This window comes from Sapajus apella, unplaced genomic scaffold (genome assembly GCF_009761245.1).
Source record: "Sapajus apella isolate SASKATOON/1434 unplaced genomic scaffold, GSC_monkey_1.0 scaffold252, whole genome shotgun sequence".
NCBI classification, from domain to species: domain Eukaryota; kingdom Metazoa; phylum Chordata; class Mammalia; order Primates; family Cebidae; genus Sapajus; species Sapajus apella.
The window spans coordinates 359,857-373,456 of record NW_022437192.1 but is presented as its reverse complement, the minus strand read 5'-3'; the positions used below and the strand labels follow the sequence as shown (position 1 = coordinate 373,456).

Below are 13,600 nucleotides of genomic sequence, written 5' to 3'. Positions count from 1 at the left end.
TCTATGCAGAAAAAGCATTTTCAAAATGCAAGGTTCTTTCAGGACAAAATCTGTCAGCAAACTAAAAATAGAAAGCAATGTCCTCAGTGTTGTTAAGGGCATCCATTAAAAGCTCATACATAGCTAACACCGTATTCAATGATGAAAGGCTCAATGCTTCCTTCCTAAGATCTGTAACAATGTAAAGGTGTTTGCTCTTACTATTTTTATTTGAACATCTTATGGATGTCCTAACCAGTGATACATGGCAAGAAAATGAAATTAAAATATAGGAAATAATGGAAAAGAAAGAGTAAAATATTCTTGATTTTTACCCAGCATAGTTTTTAGCCAGCATATATAGAAAACATTGAAGAAGTCTGTAAAAGTCACTAGAATTCATACTAAATTTGCAAAATAGTTCATAAAAGAACTATTTTGGACAATTTTTTGAAAGACAAAAATTACCAAAACTAAACCAAGATGGAAAATCTGTACTATTAAAGAAAGTAAATTCATAATTACAATATCCTACAGAGAAAACTCCAGCATCAAATGGCTTCACTGGTAAATCATAGAAAACATTTAAGCAAGAGTTAATACCAGTCTTCTACAAATTCATGGAGAAAATAGGGAAGGAAGAAATATTTCTCAAATAATTTATTGAGGCCAGTAATAGCTTGACAGCTAAACCAGACAAATATTAAAATAAAATTTCACATGTCACTCATGAATTCCTAATGAAATAACAGCAAATTGGATCCAACACTATATTAATAAGATAATACTTCATGACAAAGAATGTTTTATCCCAGGATGCAACTTTGGATGAATATATGAAAATAAATCTAATTTACAATGCCAGGGAAAAAAAGAATAAACAAAAGATCATCTTCATGCAGAAAAAGCATTTTAAAATGTAACACTTGAAGGCCGGGTGTGGTGGCTCATGCCTGTAATCCCAGCACTTCGGGAGGCCGAGGTGGGAAGATCAGGATGTCAGATTAGCGCATCCTGGCTAATGCGGTGAAACCCTATCTCTACTAAAAACACAAAAAATTAGCCAGGTGTGGTGGCATGGGCCAGCTACTTGGGAGGCTGAGGCAGGAGAATCACCTGAACCTGGGAGGTAGAGGTTGCAGTGAGCCAAGATCACACCATTGCACTCCAGCCTGGGTGACAGAGCGAGACTCCATCTCAAAAGTAAAAATAAATAAATAAATAAATAAGCAACACTTGGGTACTTGAGCCAAGATGACCAACTAAACACAGCCAGGAGGAACTTCTGCCTCCAAGAGACTGGGACATCAGGACAACCGGCACACTCTAAGCAGATCTTCAGAGGAAAGGTTTTAAGAGTGGATGAAGGGGCCCAGTGCAGTGGCTCACACCTGTCGTCCCAGCATTTTAGGAGACCAACACAGGTGGATTACCTGAGGTCAGGAGTTCGAGACCAGCATGGCCAACACAGTGAAACCCCATCTCTTCTAAAAATACAGAAAAATTAGCTGAGTGTGGTGGTGGGCTCCTGTAATCCCAGCTACTCGGGAGGCTGAGGCAGGAGAATTGCTTGAACCCGGGAGGCAGAGGTTGCAGTGAGCTGAGATCAAGACATTTCACTCCAGCCTGGGTGACAAGAGTGGAAACTCCGTGGAAAAACAAAACAAAACAAAACAAAAAAAGTGGACGAAGGGAGGATGAAGATGCTAAGCTGAAGGGTTAACTGGCAACCCTGTACAGGGCTACTGAGCACCAGGACTTGTTCCTGTCCGCAGCAACTCCTGGGAAATGTGTAAGTTGAGCAGGTGAGAAGTGGCCCACTCTCACCATGAACCTCTGGCATCCTGGCAGCAAAAGACCATCACCCCCACAGACAGTTGAGCTGGCAGGGAGGGCTGTTGAGAGAGGTGGTAGGAGCAGGACGCCAGCCTGTGCAGATCCCAGAGTGTTTGCTTCAGGAAAGTCTGCAGTGGAGCCTGACTAGGCACGTCCATCTCCCAAGGCTTGCTCAGCTCCTCTAGGAGACTTTAGCGTCAGGCTACTGTCGGAACTGGGCAGAGCAGGGTGGTCTTGCCCATGAGGTGGGACCAGTCTGATCTGATCACCCTCGCTGTCTGCTGGCCTCTCCCAGCCTTAGCCTGGCTATGCCCACTTGCAGTGCAGCCTGGAATGCCCAACCAGGGTGCTTCCTGGGCGCTTTATCATAGTTCCTTCACTAGCAGACCATGCCTGACCCTCCGAGAGCTCCAGCAAACCGGCCCCCGCCAACGCACAACAGCTCACGTGCGTCCTCCCCACACCGCAGCCACCCCTGTGCTGCTTTGCTGCATACATTTTCCCATGGCCACCCGCTACCACTTTGCTGGTCTGCATGCGTGGGCGGACCCTGCGTGGTGGCTGACAACTCTGCTCTTCCGCTCTCCCCCGACCTCAGACACTATCTCTGCAGTGTGAACGCGCACACAGACACCGGCAGCTTCGCCCGGTCCGTGCAGCCACCACAGCCTGGGTGAACGTGTGCACAGATGCCGACAGTCCTGCAGCAGCCAGCGCCCTGACTCTGCTGCCGCAGCCGCCTGCGCGAGCTCCAGCACTGACACCAGCAGCTCCGCCCCCGCCACGCCACCACCACCGCTGGCGCGAGCATTGCACAGGAAAACCACAGCCGCACCCTCGGCTGTACCTCCAGCCGATGCGCCTGCACCCAGCTGTCCTGCCTCAGCAGCTGGCGTGTACCCCTGAAACTAAAATAAAAGGCATAAATAAATAACATTAAAAAATTTTAAGTATCAAATGAAGATGCCAAAAGTAAAGTGCAACAAAAAACCTGACAAATGGGACCACCTAATTAAAGAGTTTCCGCACAAAGACTAGTTTAGGGATCATTTCTATAGTTCATTCTAGAGAAGTTTATCTGAATACGTAGAGCTCCGGAACCCACGAGGAAGAGGCGCAGTGTTCTCTCCTGAGCGTGAAGCTGACTTTTGGTGTTGCTTCCGTGCAACCGCCACCTGTCGTTGATGATCTGTTCTCCCTTCCTCTTTGGAGAGTAAGAGGGAGGGGACGCTGTCTGAGTAGAAAAAAAAAAGAAGAAGAAAAAAAAGAGTTTCTGCACAGCAAAATAAACTATCAACAGAATAAACAGACAACCTACAGAAGGGGAGAAAATATTTACAAACTATGCATCCAACAAAGGTCTAATATCCAGAATCTATAAGGAACTCAAACAAATTAACAACAGAAAACAAGCATTACCATTAAAAAATAGGCAAAGGACATGAACATTTTTCGGAAGAAGAGTGTTGATATACACACAGTCAACAAGCATATGAAAAAATGCTCAACATCACTAATCACTAAAGAAATATGAATCCAAACCACAGTGAGACACCATCTCACACCAGTTAGAATGGCTATTACTACAAAGTCAAAAAATTACAGATGCCAGTGAGATTGCAGAGAAAAGGGAACGTTTATACATTTCCGGTTGGAAGGTAAATTAGGTTTAGCCATTATGGAAAGTAGTTTGGCAATTTTTCAAAGAACTTAAAACCAACTACTATTTGACCCAACAATCCCATCATTGAGTATATTCACAAAGGAATATAAGTCATTCTACTGTAAGGACACATGCACGTGTATGTTAACTGCAGCAGTATTCACAACAGCAAAGACCTGGAATCAATGTAAATGCCCATCAATGAAAGACAGGGCTCTGGCAGGTTGGGGCACCTTAGAGCCAGCCTTCCTGACAATGCCATCTGTCCCAGATGCTTGTTGGAAGCCATATCACCCAGATTAGTTTTCTATTGATGAAAATTTAAAAAATAATAAAATACATAATTTTATGCTTTTTGAAAATACCTAATAAACCTTTCTGGCTAAGTTGTTAGTAATGGTAATGTCTCTAATGTGCTTGAAGATGGCCAGATCTTCAGGGTTCCCACCTTCACCAGATAGCTGTGCTTCCCTGCTTGTTCTATTTTCTTTCTTTTTTTTTTTTTCAAGAGAATTAAATCATTTATTGATTACACATGATAATGGATGATACACAAGCTTCATTCCCATCTATAATTTTATCTGGTACCATTATTCAATTTAGATATATTGCATAGGATGTGCCAACAATCATTTTTACGACCAGTAATTCCATGATTTTGCTTAGGTAATCCCTTTTAATGGTGAACTTCAGGTCACAAAAGTAACTATTAGTTCGACTACACCAAGGTTTCTGAAGACAATGGCTTCTCCACCCAAGCAGGTTATATATAAATTCCAAATAGAACCTGGCATCACCCTGAAGGAATTCTAACTTCACACTGTTGGGGAAATTTTCCAAGATGGCTTCAGAGTAGACTAACTTTACACAGTACTTTTAAAAAAAGACATTTGTTCAGCCTCATGATCAGACTATTACATTTAGCAATCAACAGCATGGGTGCAAAAAAACAAAAAAAGAAAAAAAATCTGCATTAAAACCATTTGTTGGAATGCTTTACACTTTCCATGGAACAGAAACTAAAATAACCTGTTATACAACTAGTCACAAATACAGTCCTTGAGTTTTATGCCCATACACATAAGTATTTGTCTAAATCATGTCTTCTTTGTAGCAGCTAGGCCCTGCCACCACTGTGCTTGGCTGAGTTCACAAATCTGTTGTATCCTGTAGCTTCCCTGTCACTTCTCTGGCTCTCCTCTCTTGCTAAGCTTTGTTTCCTAATTAAAATCTTCCACCACTGCCATAGCTACTGCTACTACTGTAACCGCCATAGCCAACTTGGTTTCGTGGTTTGGCAAAGTATTGGCCACCACCACTATAGGGGCCAGAGCTTCTGTCTCCAAAGTTTCCTCCCTTCACGGGTCCAAAATTTGAAGGCTGATTGTTGTAACTGCCAAAATCATTGTAGCTTCCACCACCTCCAAAGTTGCCTCCATCATTACCAAATCCATTATAGCCGTCCCCACTGCCACCATATCCACCACCACCATGGCTGCCACCAAAGCCACCATGACCACTGAAGTTTCCTCCACGACCAAAGTTGTCATTCCTACTGAACCACCTCCAGGACCACCATCAAAGTTTCCAGAACCACTTCGACTGCTTTGGCTGGATGAAGCACTAGCCATCTCTTGCTTTGACAGGGCTTTCCTAACTTCACAGTTGTGTCCATTCACAGTATGGTTTTTCTGAATGACAATCTTATCCACGGAGTCATGGTCATCAAAGGTTACAAAGGAGAAGCCCCTTTTCTTGCCACTGCCTCTGTCAATCATGATTTTAATCATTTCAATTTTTCCATACTGTTCAAAATAATCTCTTAGGTGATGTTTTTCAGTGTCTTCTTTAATGCTACCCACAAATATTTTTTTTTTATTGCATTTTATGTTTTGGGTTACATGTGAAGAACATGCAAGATAGTTGCATAGGTACGCACATGGCAGCATGATTTGCTACCTTCCTCACCTTCACCTATATCTGGCATTTCTCCCCATGCTATCTCTCCGCAACTCCCCACCCCTCACTGTCCCTCCCCTATTTCCCCCCAACAGCACCCACAAATATTTTTTTCACAGTTAAGTGGGCACCTGGTCTTTGAGAATCTTCTCTTGAGACAGCTTTCTTTGGTTCCACAACTCTTTCATCCACCTTGTGTGGCCTTGCATTCATGGCTGCATCCACCTGCTCCACAGTGGCATATGTGACAAACCCAAAGCCCCTGGAGTGCTTGGTGTTTGGATCTATTACCACATAGACTGTGAGCGTTCCCCATTGCTCAAAATGGTTCCTCAGGCTCTCATCGGTTGTTTCAAAGCTCAACTCTCCAATGAAGAGCTTCCTTGGCTGTTCCAGCTCTTTAGGAGACTCTGACTTAGACATGATCACAGGGAGAAGAGAGACTTTAACGATGCTTCTTTGGCGGCGTCCACAGGCAGAAAGTCGCTTGTTCCATTTTCAAGTGTCTTTGCCTGTCGGTTGCCCCTATGACTGCTGACATCAGGCCTTCTGGTAGAAACCACACTTTTTCTTGCCCATTGAGGGTTGGAAAATTGGATAACTAAGCTCGATGAAGGTAGAAGATAACATTTGTTCTGCATGGGCACTGTCATCACCTGCACTTGAAGGCAAGGCTGAGGTGCAGAAGGCACAAAATGTGGCCATGACCCTTGGCGATCAAGAGGCCTAGTGGCAATGTGAGCCTGAGTGGATGACACTGTGACATGGGACAGGGTGGATTTAAGGGTCCCTTCCTAGCTCAGGGATTGACTGCAGGGCCAAGGAGAACCATAGCTGAGAGGAACATGGAGATGTGCTGGGGTGGGGCCGGGCGAGGGCCTGGAGAAAGCCTCCATCTGCTCTCACAGGGCCTAGGAGAGACAGACTGAGGAGGGGATACCTGCCCCTCCATTGTGCCTCACCATTGTCACCCAGCCACACTGGCATCCCTAGTGTTCCCCAGGCATTTTTCATGTGTCTCCTCCTTAACCTTCAGAACCTCTCTGTGAAGTCAGTATTGGGTTTGCATTTCTGGAGTTGAGGGAAGACTTTGGGCCTGGGAGACTTCATAGGGAGGGTCCTTACTCTATGGCTAACACCACACCTCACTCTATGGCTAACACCACTCTATGGCTAACATCCCAGCAGTTTGGACTTCTGAGCCCAGAGTGTTCTGAGCTCTGACTTGCCCTGGGCTGGCGGTCCCCTGTGGCAGCTGCTCTGAGGCAGTCATGTGCCTGCTGGTCCTACAGGATTCCCCACCTCAAACCAGCAGCAGATCAGGATTTCCCAAATTGTCTCTAGCCCTGATTGGTGATTCTTCATTGCTTTTGCAACCCTGAAAGGGCTCCAAACACATTATTGGAAACAATAATTGCAGCTACCACTTCTGCGGTGGCTGTTGCTATGTGCCAGGCAATTTTTTGGGTACTTGGCATATGTGAACCCACCCATTTACAAAGGAAGCCCCTGAAGCACAGAGAGGTTAAATGACTTGGTCAAGAGAGAGGACTGGAGGTGGGAAGAAACTGGGGGTGCTACTTACACAAGGTATACATGGTCTTGGCAGGAAGCTGGAGCCTGTGGCCACCCAATGGTGGATTTGTGCATGAGCCAGGGACAGGTTTCTAATGTGCCAGATGAGGTAAATAGATGATGCACCTGTGTCTTCAGTCTTGTCCTCCCTGTCTTTGTCATCTCCTGAGGATGGAACATCTGTGATGTGCACACTGAAGTGGCACTGCTCATACTTGTGAGTCTCTGCAGCTGTAGACCCCCAGGGTCCCCTTGAGAGGCAGTCAGCACCTGCAGCTGCGGGGGCTCCACCAGGATGCATTTTGAGGACACCAGCTCTTCACCGCCCTTGACGCAGACAGCGTGCCCCATGGGACCACCTCCAGGCAGGGAGCAACTCAGCCCTGCAGAGTCCCGGATGCCAGAGAACAACTGCTCCTGCTGGTTGTGAGATCTCAGCGGGAGGCTGCCGCAGGCCTTGAGTGAGGGAGGATCAGCTCCCAGAGCCTGGGATCCTGCCAGACAACACTCAGAACTGGGGCTGGCAAATAGTCCCCAAAAGGACCAGGGTCAACATTTTCAACTTTGCCAACCAGTCTCTGTCCCAAAGACTTAACTCTGCCTTGTAACATGAAAGCAGCCTTCCATAGACATCCTGCTGGTCCCCCCAGACAGGCTGCTCCCAGTCAGTCTCAGGAAATTCGAGGTAGTGCCTGAATGGCCACAGCTATGCAAAGCACTAGGGTGCAAGCCTGTTTGTGGCAGGGACTGGGTCTGCAGTTTCTCAGGCAGCATGCACAGGTGTGCTGCTCTCCACAGCTCAGCTTGGCACTAGCAGGAAGAGAGTGCCCCTTAGAAACCTGGAGGCCACTGGAGCCCGACTCATTGTGTGCGACTCCCAAATGGGCTTGGTGCCCATAAACCTAGTACCCTTATGGGCTGCTGACCCACCAGTGTGTAGTGCACCTGAGCTGAGCCAGCTGTCCTTGGCCTCAGAACATGCCTGGCCCAGCTTGCTGGGACACAGGGACACTGGAACAGAATTTTAAGAATGAGTTTTCTGAATTTATTTTGGGTTTTTTGAATTGGTTTTCTACTCTATTCAGGTTTAAAGGCACAAATGATTCTATTTCCAGTAGTACAGAGAGTGCTAATATTTAGAATTTAAACATTGGATATTCCTAATCAAATACTTATAAGAAGCAAGATATGTGTGACCATTATTTGATATCCTAGAAGACTTTTTTAAACTAACATAGGGTGATTGGATGATTCCTACCAATTGTGCTGGACAAAATGGGGAAAGAAAAAGATGAATTCATGAGCTGCAAACTTCCAGCTCATGAGTGACATAAATCACCTAAAAGTTTCTAAATAGAAAAATAAAACTATTTGATCACAGAAGACTTTAAAATGCACAGAACAAAAATAGAAACACACCTAGGCCTTTCTTCAAAAACTCACTGCTATTATATTGCTTAACCTTTGTAGACTGCAGTGCCCATGATGGTCCCTGGAGCTGTCCTCTACAGAGGTGCTGATTTTCATTCTGTTGTTTTCTATGTATATATTTTATATATGCTGTCATTTTACAAAGTTGTATTTATGTTATGAGCTATCATGAATGATGCATTTTGAACGTATTATTACACAAGTAGTTTCCCATGTTTTAAAGTCTGCATAAAGTTTACACACTTTTACAAGCTGCATCCCATTTCAAATAAAAAGATGTAATCTGACTTCTTTTGGATTAATCAGCCTTCATTTTGTCTTTTTGTAAATATTTTAAGAAGCATTGTTAAACACATAGATTTTTCTATGTTTGGAATTTTTAAAAATTCATGGACTACTTAAATGATAAGTATTAGACCAAAGACTTTACAACAATGAAATAAGGTCAGATAGGGTGGCATGCACCTGTAGTCCCAGCTTCAGGAGGCTGAGATGGGAAGATTTCTTCAGCCCAGAAGTTCAAAGCTGTAGTATGCTATGATCGTAACTGTGAATAGTCACTGCATTCCAGCCTGGGCAACATAGAAAGACCTTATCCCTAAAATAATAATAATAAGAAGAAAGTCCATATCTCTTTTCTGCTTCAGACTAAAGCAACTTTCTCATCTGAACACAAAGGGCAGAAATGCCGATTGATGGCTCTTTCAGAGAGAAGAAATGAATTCTTCCTCCACAATTCATGGTTCATACCTTGGTTATGGAGTTCAGCTGAGCAATAAAGGCAACATTAAGAACACCATCAATATATAGATGACTGATTGTCATACACATGTCTGTGTATATTTGTGTATATACATGTATAATTATATAAATTACCATCACACCTGAAAGAGTGAGGTGATTCTCCCTTTTCACATCTGAAAATCCAAGTCCCCGAGGACTTTTAAGACTTGGTCTGTGTTCACTGAAAATGTCAGCCTTGAAAATTAGGAGATACTCAGCCTTTTCCAGAGCCCACCTGGGCATAAACCACACCAGTGGAGATTCCAGAACAGCAGGAAGAGCAACTGGGATCCAGAAACAACCACGCTTGTAGAGGGTCCACATCCAGTGGAACACAGTTGAAGGGTGGGTTAAAGTTAGATAGAGTCTAACTACTTCCTTCAGCTGGGGGTGGCAGGAGGGTGGGTCAGTCAGCTACCCATGAGGTGTATCATGTTCCTAGGGCTGTCTTTAGCCCCTCTGCTGAGAACTCCATTTTACACATACAAAAACCAAATATTCACTGATAAGCAGGATCCTTCTTAGAAATGCAAACATAACTTCCCTAGCATCAAAGTCAAACATTGTCCCTCCCGGTGAGTCATATTATTTGGGTAATCTCCTAACACCCCTTGAAGTTAGCCCCAGAGTTGCATCTGAGCATTTAGATCCAATACAGGAAGTTATTTTGGGGTTTGGACCTGGCTGATCTGGGACTATGTTCTGAAAGGAGGCTTTCTACTAGCAGAAGAGCTGGGGTGATCTCTGAGTCGGAAATGAAGTCTTGAGAAGAAAAGACAGGTGGGCACATTCCCAAGCAAACTTGAAATATATTTGCCAGTCTTTTTTGTATTGTGATAAAATACACATAAATACAACATTTACCATTGTAACAATTTAAGTGTACAATGTAGTAACATTTAGTAGATTCACAAGGTTATGTAACTGTCATCATATCTAGTTCCAGAGCATTTTCATCACTCTAGAAGGAAACTCTGCACCAGGTAAGCAGTCACCTTCCATTCCCTCCTGCCACCAGCCCCTGGCACCATTAACCCAGTTTCTGTCTCTATAGATTTGCTTTTTTCTGAATAATTTCATGCGAATGAAATAATACAATATATGCCTTCTGTGACTGGCTTCGTTCATTTAACCTGTTTTCAAGGTTCATCCATCTTTTAGTATGTATCAGTACATCATTCCTTTTATAGCCAAATAATATTCTGTTGTAGGAATAGACTACATGTTGTTTATCCACTGATCTATTGATGGGCATTTTCTTTTAAATCAAATAGGAAAAACAATAGAGGAGTTACAAACCAAAGAAAAATACTTGCTTTTCTATTTATTTATGAAGTTACTTTTGGCTTTGTACTTTATTGCTTCATGTGGCTTCAAGTTGCTATCTTATGTCCTTTTATTTTAGTCTGAAGGGCTCCTTTTAGCATTAATTGTAGTGTAGGTTTACTAGAGACCAACTCCATCCACTTTTATTTACCCATGAATGTCTTAATTTCTCCATCATTTCTGAAGGAGAGTTTTGCCAGATTTACAACTCTTGGTTGACAGTTTTTTTTTCTCTCTGAACTTTAAGTTCATCCTGCCAATGTCTTCTGAACTACAAGATTTCTGAAGAACACTTGGCTATTAATCTCCCGGAGGATCCTTGTACTCAATGAATCTCTTTTCTTGCTGTTTTCAAGATGTTCTGTTTGTCTTTGACTTTTGACAGTTTGATTATAATGTCTCTCAGTGTGAACATCTTTGAATTTATGCTACTTTACATTTTGAGTTTGTTGGATAACTAGATTGATGTTCTTCATCAAATTTGGGAAATTTGGAGTCATTATTTCCTCAAGTACTATTTCTCCCTCACTTGTCTCTTCTCTTTTTTGGGACTCCCAAAATACATACGCTTGGTGGTGTCTCCTAGAGCTCTTCTGCTCATTTTTTCTTCATATTTTTCTTTATTTTATTTTATTTTATTTTTTTTTTTTGAGACGGAGTGTCGCTCTTGTTACCCAGGCTGGAGTGCAATGGCGCGATCTCGGCTCACCGCAACCTCCGCCTCCTGGGTTCAGGCAATTCTCCTGCCTCAGCCTCCTGAGTAGCTGGGGTTACAGGCACGTGCCACCATGCCCAGCTAATTTTTTTGTAGTTTTAGTAGAGACGGGGTTTCACCATGTTGACCAGGATGGTCTTGATCTCTTGACCTTGTGATCCACCCGCCTCGGCCTCCCAAAGTGCTGGGATTACAAGCTTGAGCCACCGAGCCCGGCCCATATTTTTCTTTTTCTGGACTTCAAGCTGGACAGTTTCAGGTGACCTGTCTTCAGGTGTACTGGTTCTTCATTCTGCATACTGAAATCTGCACCTGAAGCCCTCCAGTGAATTTTCCATTTTCCTTATTGCACATTGCAGCTCCAGGATTTCCATTTAGTTCCTTTTTACAAATTTTTTTTTTTTTTTTTTTTTTTTTTTTTGAGACGGAGTTTCGCTCTTGTTACCCAGGCTGGAGTGCAATGGCCTGATCTCGGCTCACGGCAACCTCCGCCTCCTGGGTTCAGGCAATTCTCCTGCCTCAGCCTCCTGAGTAGCTGGGACTACAGGCACGCACCACCATGCCCAGCTAATTTTTTGTATTTTTAGTAGAGACGGGGTTTCACCATGTTGACCAGGATGGTCTTGATCTCTTGACCTCGTGATCCACCCGCCTCGGCCTCCCAAAGTGCTGGGATTACAGGCTTGAGCCACCGTGCCCGGCCCTTTTTACAAATTTTACTGCCTTTTTATTACGTATTACCTCTCTATTTGGTGAAACATAGTTCCTCTGATTTCCTTTTGTTGTTTGTCCATGGTTTCCCTTAGCTCTTTGACTACATTTAAGACAGTTGGTTTGAAGTCTCTGTCCAGTAAGTCAATCCAATGTTTTTCCTGTGAATGAGTCATACTTTCATGCATACACACCTCATGATTTGAATTTGAAAAGTAGATTTTTTGAATATTATAATGTGGAAACTCTTACAATCACACTTTCTAAACTATTTTTGTATAGACTGTATTCTTTATTGTGTGTGTGGCCACTGAAGTCTCTGTTCTATTAGCTTAGTGGTCAAGAGTGGTTTGATAGATTTCCTTAAACGTCTTGAACCAAAAAGAAAAAAATTCCCAGCCTTTTCATCTGAGCTCTGTGGGCATGTTAGGATCATGCCTTCAATAGTTAGTTGAGCAGTTTACAACTTTGTCTTTGCCTTCACTTCCTGCTTGTGCAGTTATCGAAAGTCAGCTAGAGGTGTGAACAAGGGACCTTCCCAGGTGCCTTGTGAACATGTGCCCCTCACTAGTAATGTCCAAGGCTTTCTAGATTCCCAGGAATATAGAAGATTTTCAAAACCCTTCTTTCCCAGAGCATCTCACTCTCAGCCTTTTCTGCATGTCTATTCTTTCTTCAACTGATACTTTTTGTCCCAGGTGGTAGCTGTTGATTCATTCGCTTTTTAAAGTTTTTAAAACGTTTTGTAATCGAATTCTCTCCCTTGGCTGCCTCTCTGCCTTGAGAGAGTTTTGAGTAGGGGAAAAAATGCAGGCCATTTCTTTTCATCCTTCAAAAAGCTAGCCACAGGACAAAAGTGACAAACAGATTCTTGGAGAGCAAGATCTGCTCAGCTCTGTCTGGCACCAGGGACCTACACTGGGAACCCAGGCTGCTGTCCTCAAGATGACTGCTGACCTGGAGAAGGAGAAATGAGCCAAGGGTAAGTTGTGATGCCACAAAGCTCTGCTATGGGGTTCCAGTGGTATTTTTCTGGATTCACTTGATAGGTATACACCTTGGGGGGTTTTTCAGTGTTTCAATAAACTTGATTGTCAATCCAGTCAGTATATCTGTTGGTGCAGTCCAAGAATGTGTTTTTTAACAGCTCTCATCAGGATTTTTTTGTCTCTTGTATCATGTCTCTTGTGGGGGGCTGGGATCCTGGAGTTTCCTATGCCGTCATGTTCTCTGATGTCACTCATTTCAGCTGCTTTTGAACTGTGCTAGGCCTTGCAATTGCTGGCCTACTAATTATCTCCAGGAACCTTTTCCCTTGGTAAACATTAATCACACCCCTACCTAACTGTGGGTACTGTACTGTAACTCTGGAGTCTCAGAAAAAATATCAAACTTCCTTAGACCTCATAGATGGCACAGCCTAGGTGAGGGGAGGACTATGGATAAGGAAATTATAACACAACACATTAATTGCTTTACATTATTTTTTCATTTGAACTCTACATTATTATTTTATGACAGTATTGATTTACATGTACTTATTACCAATTAATTTTCTGCTTTTCTCTCTTCCTTCCTTCCTTCCTTCCTTCCTTCCTTCCTTCCTTCCTTCCTTCCTTCCT

General features: G+C 43.4%; 1 non-coding gene and 1 pseudogene across 1 annotated transcript; one reads left to right on the top strand and one right to left on the bottom strand.

The window, feature by feature from the left end:
• Positions 1 to 2,845: 2,845 nt before the first annotated feature.
• On the top strand, positions 2,846 to 3,058 carry LOC116545275. The gene has a single exon (XR_004266256.1). It is a non-coding gene; the product is annotated as a small nucleolar RNA U3 (small nucleolar RNA).
• Positions 3,059 to 4,687: 1,629 nt separating this feature from the next.
• LOC116545273 lies at positions 4,688 to 5,875 on the bottom strand (annotated as a pseudogene).
• Between the last annotated feature and the right edge of the window lie 7,725 nt (positions 5,876 to 13,600).